This window comes from Lontra canadensis, unplaced genomic scaffold, assembly GCF_010015895.1.
Source record: "Lontra canadensis isolate GAN:19392208 unplaced genomic scaffold, GSC_riverotter_1.0 scaffold34, whole genome shotgun sequence".
Taxonomy (NCBI): Eukaryota; Metazoa; Chordata; class Mammalia; order Carnivora; family Mustelidae; genus Lontra; species Lontra canadensis.
The window spans coordinates 11414773-11423346 of NW_022631028.1; the positions used below are offsets into that span (position 1 = coordinate 11414773).

The 8574-nt window shown below is 35.5% G+C and overlaps 1 pseudogene; it reads left to right on the top strand.

The window, feature by feature from the left end:
• The first annotated feature begins 3010 nt into the window (after positions 1-3010).
• LOC116873588 lies at positions 3011-4258 on the top strand (annotated as a pseudogene).
• Positions 4259-8574: the final 4316 nt, after the last annotated feature.

An 8574-nucleotide genomic window follows, 5' to 3' on the forward strand; every position in this document is an offset into this window, starting at 1 on the left:
GGCAACTGGACAAATGAGTATTTTTGTTCTAAATGGAAGCATTGGGTTGACACATTTGACTCATCTCATCTCAATAATTAACTCACCTCAATAATCAGGGCCAAACATCTAATTTAAAGCTTTGATATTTGCATCTAGCTATCAAAATCAGTCAGTTAGATTTTTTAAATTCATTTTATTAAAATATTCCCAATCTCTTTATTTGTTGCTAAAGATTCAGTTTTCCCTCCAGTGTCATTTTCCTTCATCCTGAAGAACTTTCTTAATTTCTTTCTTGTAGGTTAGATTGATTGGCTGGTAATAAGTTATCTTCATTGTTCCTTGATTAGGATTGATTCCTTGATTCTCTTATTTATCTTTTATTCTTGAAGGATATTTTTGTTGGATATATAATCAGTGTTGAAAGTCATTATTTTCTTGTTTTTCTTGCCAGTGCTTTACCAATGTCATTATATTAACTCTTCTTGGTAAATTTTGTTATCCCTCTCCATGTAATGTGTTTAGTTTGCTATGCTGGTTTGGGATACTTTGTGCATATACATTTCAGGGGTAGACCCGAGCATAAATTAATCATAGCATCTTCTTTTATTTTCAATAAGTTACACTTAGGAGTCACATGTTCCTTATCATCAAGGAATGTCCATAATTATGAATAAAAATTGGCATATCCCAACTAAAGATTCCAGATGTAAATTAACTGAATCTAAATAAAGAAAACCATGTCTCTTCTAAATTTATCAGAGAGAATGATATTTTAATATATATTTTTAAAGCTGGTTCAGTAACTTGTAAAAAGTCTACTTTTAAAGAGAGATGATAAAGAAATTCTTTTTCTAGCAATGACTAACTAGGACACTTAAGAACAGCCTTTTTGCTGAGAACAACTAAATAAGCTAGAAAAATATGTTTTTAAATATCTATTTTAGGACACACAAAAAAAACTACCAATGGATAAAAACTACCAATGCAGAACTGAAAGAACCAAGAACCAGGAAATGAGGAACACCAAGGAAGATTATTTCATGTCTGGAGCTATTTTTCCCATTAAAAATAATGATAAATGGCAAATAAAGACCTCATTGTTGAGATGGTAAGATACTGAGCAAAACATTGACATTTTCATGTAGCTGGAAAAAATGTGGAGTTAAGGGTTCTTATAAATACTTGAGTTTTCAGTTGATATCTAAAGTTGTTATATTCTATATGCATGGGAACTAGCCCAGTTCTCATAACTGATGCCCACTTTAAAATCACCTCAGTTACTGACTGGATTATGGTGATGCACACCAGCTGCTCAACAATAACAGAAATAATTCCTCTCTGCAAAAAGATAACATTAGCTAAAGCTTCAACTGATTGATATAAATTTGCTACTTAATGATACATAATGTTGTTAAGCAATACAAAGTAATCAGGCACAAAAAGTTAAGAATTGGCCAACATAAGAGAAAAAGCAGACAACTGAGATTTATCAAGAGAATAACCACATATTAAAAGGTATATAACTTTTAGATAAAAATACATAACTTTTAAATTAATTAATATAAACAGAAATTAAGTGACAAGATGGAAAAGTTTAGCAGCAAACAGGAAAATTTGAAATTTGGAAATTCTAGAACTTAAAATAATTGAAATTAAGATTTCAGTAGTTGAGATCTTATTAAACTGAGTTGTTGAGTTTAAGCATCAGATTAGATGTAGCTGAAGAAAGAATAAGTGAGTTAGATGATAAGCCAAAGGAAAATGTCCAAACTGAAGCAAGGAGCTCCAGAAATATGGAGACCCTGAGAACATAACAGACAATTAGAGTATAGTATAAGCATTTAACAAATATGTAATTGGATTCTTAGAATTGGAGGAGAGTTACTTAGGCAAAAGCAATATTTGCGAAGACAGTGACAGAATTTTTAAAAACTAATTAGTGAATTTAAGGCCAAGATTGAAAAAATTTTGTAAAACCCAGGCAGCATAGATACAAAGAAAAATATATACTGTGGTCTGTCATAAATTATTGAAAACAAAATTTAAATAGTAGATTTTTAAATAATTTTTTAAATTTTTTTATTTTTTTATAAACATATATTGTATTATTAGCCCCAGGGGTACAGGTCTGTGAATCTCCAGGTTTACACACTTCACAGCACTTACCATAGCACGTACCCTCCCCAATGTCCATATAAATAGTAAATCTTAAAAGCATCCAGAGGTCTACAGATTCATTTCAATCCCAGTCAAAATCCCAGAAGGATTTTTTTTAGGAAATTTATGAACTGTTCTAAAATTAAAATGGAATTACAAGGGGATTTTTACAATAAACAAAATGGAAAAAATATGCATTCCTTCTCTTAATAACTATTATAAAGCTACATTAATTAAGACTATAGTATTGGTATAAGGAATAACAAATATATCAGTAGAACCAAATACAGGGTTTAGATTTAGATATAGAAACAGATGTAAATTATCTAGAGAGTCAACTTATTTTCAGCCAAGTGACTAAATTAAATCCATTCAGAAGAAATGAAGTCTTTTTAAACAAATAGTGCTGGATCAATTCTATGTCATGCCATACACTAAAATTAAGTTACTTCAAGATATAGCAATGGTCTAAATATAAAGTCTACCACCCTAAATCTTCTACAGGAAAACATAGGAAATTGTCTTTGTCACCTTGAGTAGGCAGAGATTTATTAAACAAAATTTAAAAAGCACCGGTCATTATAAAAATTGATAATTTGAACTTCATCAATATTAAAAAGAAAATTTAAATCAGGAGAAATCATTAAGAGAATGAATAAGCAAGCCAGAGACTAAACCAAATACTTACAAAATGTCTAAGTCTGACAAAAGGCTTTTATCTAGAATATAGAAAGAACTCCACAAATCAGTCTTGTAAAGACAAATAACCCAATAAAAAGGGCAAAACTTTTTAAAAGATACTTTGTAAAAGGAGATATGACTAATAATTTTGTTGTTTAAGATCTCAGCCTCACCACTGCTGTATTCCAAGATGTTGCTTTCTAACAAGCTGCCTCTGGACAAACTGGACATGAAGGGGAAGCAGGTCAACATGAGAGTGGACTTCAACAGTCCTGTGAGAACAACCAGATGGCAAACAACCAGATAATCAAGGCTGCCATCCCAGGCATCAAATCTGCTTGGACAATGGAGCCAAGTCAATTGTTCTTATCAGCCATCTGGGCTGCCCTGATGATGTCCCCATGCCGGAGAAGATCACTTTGGAGCCAGTTGCTATAGAACTCAAATGTCTGCTGAGCAAGGATGTTCATTCTTGAAGGACTTTGTGGACCTGGAAGTAGATAAAGCTTGTGCTGAACCAGCTGCTGGGTCTTCCATCCTGCTGGAGAGCCTTTGCTTTCACGTGGAGGAAGAAGGAAAGGAAAGAGATACTCCTGAGAAGAGGGTTGAATCTGAGCCAGGCAAAAGAGAAGCCTTCCAAGCTTCACTTTCCAAGCTAGAGGATGTCTATGGCAATGATGCTTTGGGCACTTCTCACCAAGCCCACAGCTCTGGAGGTTTCTTAATGAAGGAGTTGAACTACTTTGCCAAGGCCTTGGAGAGTTCAGAGCAGCCCTTCCTGGCCATCCTGGGCAGAGCTAAAGTTGCAGACAAGATCCAGCTGATTGATAATGTGCTGGACAAGGTCAGTGAGATGATTATTTGTGGTGGAGTGGCTTTTACTTTCCTTAAGGTGCTCAAGAACATGGAGATTGGCACTTCTCTGCTTGATGAAGACAGAGCCCAGATTGTCAAAGAAGAATGGTGTGAAGATTACCTTACCTGTGGATTTTGTCACTACTGACAAGTTTGATGAGAATGCCAAGACTGGCTAAGCCACTGTGCCCTCTGGCATACCTAGAGGCTCAATGGGCTTAGACTGTGGTTCTGAGAGGGGCAAGAAGTACCTGAAACACTTGCTTGGAAAAAGAAGATTATGTGGAATGGAGCTGTGGATGAATTTGGTTGCAAATCTTTTGCCCAGGGAACCAAAGCCCTCATTGATGAGGCAATGAAAGCCATTTCCAGGGGCTGCATCACCATCATAGGTGGGGAGACATTGTTACTTGCTGTGCCAAATGGAACATGAAGGATATCAGCTATGTGGGCCCTGTGAATGATGCCAGTTTAGAGCTCCTGGAAAGTAAAGTGCTTCTTGGGGGTGGATGCTCTCAGCAATGTTCAGTATTTTTCTGCCTTTTGGTTACTGTGCACAGCCCGGGCCCCTAAGTCAACTTAGCACTTATTGCATCTCCACGTGGCATTAGCTAACATCTTTCCCCATGTTGGGATTCATCAAGTGGCCAAGAGATGCAGTACCAAGAGCCCTTCACAAGGTACACAGTATCTCAACTCGTCTCTACTGCACCCTGGATTTGCCTACATCCTTCAAGGTCTCATTTGAAGTTTTTAGTAACTAAACCTTTGCGCATTCTAGAATGCATGTATTTATATTTTGCCTGTTAAAAGAAAATGAGCTGTGTTAGTTTCTCTTTTTGAAGTACCTCATTCTGATTAGTTTTGTCATTGTTTCATTACTCAGCATGAAAATAAGAAGAAATCCCAATTATAGGGAGGAAGGGAGACAAAGATGGTGATCTATTAAATAAGTTATAAACTTTTTAAAGAAAGAATGACCCATAAGCACAAATATGTAAAAAAAAAAAAGCTCTGTAATAATCATCAGAGAAATATTAATGAAAACCAAATGATATATCAACTGTCATACAATAAAATAAATCAAGAAAAGAATGGTTATATAAAATTTTACACCCACTAGAATGGAAAATGGTTAAGAGTGACAGTGATAATTGTTGGCAACGTTGTGGAGCAACTGTAACTTTTTTATTTTCATTCTTTCTTTCTTATCTTTTTTTTTTTTTTAAAAGATCGTTTATTTTTTTGACAGAGACAGTGAGAGGGAACACAAGCAGGGGGAGTGGGAGACGGAGAAGCATGTTCCCCCCTGAGCAGGGAGCCCGACACAGGGCTCGATCCCAGGACCCTGGGATCATGACCTGAACTGAAAGCAGACCCTTAACGGCTGAGCCACCCAGGAACCCTAGCAACTGTAACTTTCATAAATGCTGGTGAGAATGTAAAATTGAACAAATACTTTGAATCACTGTCTTGCGGTTTCTTATAAAGTTGAACATACATTTTATCCCACCCTCCAGGAATTCCATTTTAAGTGTTTACACAAGATCAGTAAAAAACATATGTCCACAAAAAGATTTATAAAAATGTTTTTCACAGCATCATCAAAATATTCCCTGATTTGAGACAACTTGGATGCTCATCAACAGGAGAATAGCATAAACAACTTGTGGTATACTCCTACAGGGGAATACTTCTTGACAATAAAAAGGAAATGAACAGCACTGATACATGCCATGTCATGATGAATCTTATAAATCCAGTGTTAAACACACAACTTTGGGGACACCTGGGTGGCTCAGTCAGTCAAGGACCTGAATCTTGATTTCAGCTCAGGTCATGATCTCAGGGTCATGAGTTCAAGCCCGGCATTGAGCTCTGCACTCAGCATGGAGTCTGCTTGAGATCCTCTCTCCCTGTCCCTCTCCAGCTCCCCCTGCTTGTGCTGTCTCTCTCTCTTTCTAAATAAATAAATAAAAATAAAATCTTTTAAAAACCACACAATTTTGAACAAACGAAGTCATACATAAATAATTCTGTGCCATAAGATTTCATTTATTTGAAGTCCAAGAAGAAGACAATAGTGATAGAAATTAGAACAATAATCGTTTAGGGGGGAATGTGGAATTGATTAGAAAAAGAAAGAATAATTTTGGGATGATAGATATGGCAAAACCCATCAAACCGAGTACTTACTGTGTATTTTATAGCATGTAAAATTATACTTCAATAAAAAAGGAACCTAATGAGATGTCGTTATATATAAAAATGGCTAAAATTAAAATAAACAAACAAACATGACAATCCTAAATACTGATGGGATTATGGACCCATGGGAATATCCAAGCAGTGCATATAGTGGGGTAAATTGGCACAACCAGTTTGGAAATCTAAAGGTAAAGATCCACAAAACTGCTTCTTTTTTTAAAAAATAGACTTTGTTTATTTATTTGTTAAGAGAGAGAGCACAAGCAGAGAGAGAGAGAAACAGGGTCCCTGCTGAGCAAGAAACCCAATGTGGGTCTAGATCCCAGAACCCTGGGATCATGAACTGAGTTGAAGGCAGAGGCTTAACTGGGTGTTAATCTGGGTGTCCCAGACACACAAAACTTCTACCCAGAAGTTCTACTCCTGGGTATATTTTTAAAAAGAGAGAGAGAGTAGAAAAGTTGGCTCCATGCTGTTTATAACAATATTATTTTAAATCCAGACTTGTGCTCTATATACATATATAGCAATGAAAACTACCATGAGATGTAACAATGGGGGGGGGGAATCTCATGACCATAATATTTTATAAAAGAAACCCAAAAGGGATCCATGCTGGGAGTGGAGCCTACTTAGAATATTAAAAAAGAGAGAGAGACGGAGACAGAGAGAGAGAAAGAATGCATATCATACAAGTCCATCAAGTCCATTTATATAGGTGTCAAAAGTAATTGTAAACTTCTCTGTGCCTTTTTCTGTTTGCGTGTTTTATTTCAATTTCAGAAAGTGCATTATAAAAGAGAAGGGAGAGGCTAGGCTGTGGGGTGGGTTTAGAGTATAGAGGAAGAAGAGGCATCCATAAGAAGCAATGATTTTATATTTAGTCTCCATTTGTTATCAGAAAAACATAGTATCTCTTTTGTATCTTTGTTCAGTTTTTTTCATTGATTTTTCCTGTATTCATATATGCACTCTGAAATACACTTTTTACAGTTCACCAGTGTCTTATTACCTTATTATCTTGCTGAATATTTTATGCATAGGCACTTCTTTCTTTGCTTTCACAACTTTTTAGGCTTTCCACTGGCTCCTAAATGCTAGCTTTCTGATGAGGCTAATACTTTTTCAAAGTCTGTTAGACCCTTTCAGCTTTTATAAAAGTACACAGACCTTTAATGATTGCACTGTTAAGTAGCGTGAGATATATATATAGAGAGAGATATATATAAATATATTTATATGTTTGAAATTAGAATATAGACTATAAAAGAAGTAATAATTTGAATAGATTATTAATCTCTTTTATTTAGGCCTGTTATTTCTCATTAAAAAAACTATAGCCTCAAATTATTGTACAAATCCAATTTTATTCTGTGCCGTCCAATAATTCCAGTGTGGATAATTCCTTTGTAATGAATAAATTACCTGATTAAGAGGATGGAATAATTAGTTATGATTCCACGCATTTTTCTTCTGTAACTCCAGGATTTTAACAATGCCAAATACCAATCATAAAGCATTCAGAAAAATCAAGTCTTTTCTTTTTAAAGATACTTTCATGTATACATTCTGTTTGGGGAAAATAATTTCAGTCTTAAATATGTACATTTACAGACAAATGCAAACGTAATTGGCAAACAAATGTAAAAATTGTTTATAGAAAATATAGCAGCTATAATTTATTTAGTACCCTCTGTACTATGGTGCTACATAGACAGTTTTCATGTATTATTTTATATTGAGTGTAATTTTCCACTATGAATCTCTATATGGTATATTTTCTCTATATTCTATTCCCTTTTGCAGATGAGTAACCAGTCTTAGGGAGGTAAAATGACTTGAACAAAACACACGACTGTTGTGATCCCTGCTGTTGCTGTTCATGGCTTTTCATAGTTAACAATGACTTGTTCAAGGGTTTAGCCACTTCAGGACCTGCCTTTTCTTCTTTAGAGAGCAAGGCTATGTGTGGCTCAGAGGAGTGGTTGGAAAGTTTCGATCTTGGATGGGAAAGTGATCAGGAAATTCTGAAAAGTGATAGAAGTATTTGTTAATAAGTCAAAGATATAAAATAAATATTAATATATCGGACACCCTGGCTCATGACAGAGTTAACATACCTGGAGATAGAATTTTGCTGGTGCGTTTAAGCTTCAATCTTACATAAAACTATGGAACTCCCATTTTGCTAAATCATTGCCAACCCCAACCATAGTGGTCAAATACATAAAAACATGTTTTCCCATCCAGATGGCCAGCAGACACATGAAAAAGTGCTCCACATCACTCGGCATCAGGGAAATACAAATCAAAACCACAATGAGATTCCACCTCACACCAGTCAGAATGGCTAAAATTAACAAGTCCGGAAATGACAGATGCTGACAAGGATGCAGAGAAAGGGGAACCCTCCTACACTGTTGGTGGGAATGCAAGCTTGTGCAGCCACTCTGGAAAACAGCATGGAGGTTCCTCAAAAAGTTGAAAATAAAGATACCCTACTACCCAGCAATCACACTACTGGGTATTTACCCTAAAGATACAAATGCAGTGATCTGAAGGGGCACGTGCACCCGAATGTTTATAGCAGCAATGTCCACAATAGCCAAACTATGGAAAGAACCTAGATGTCCATCCACAGATGAATGGATAAAGAAGAGGTGGCATATATATATATATATATATATATAT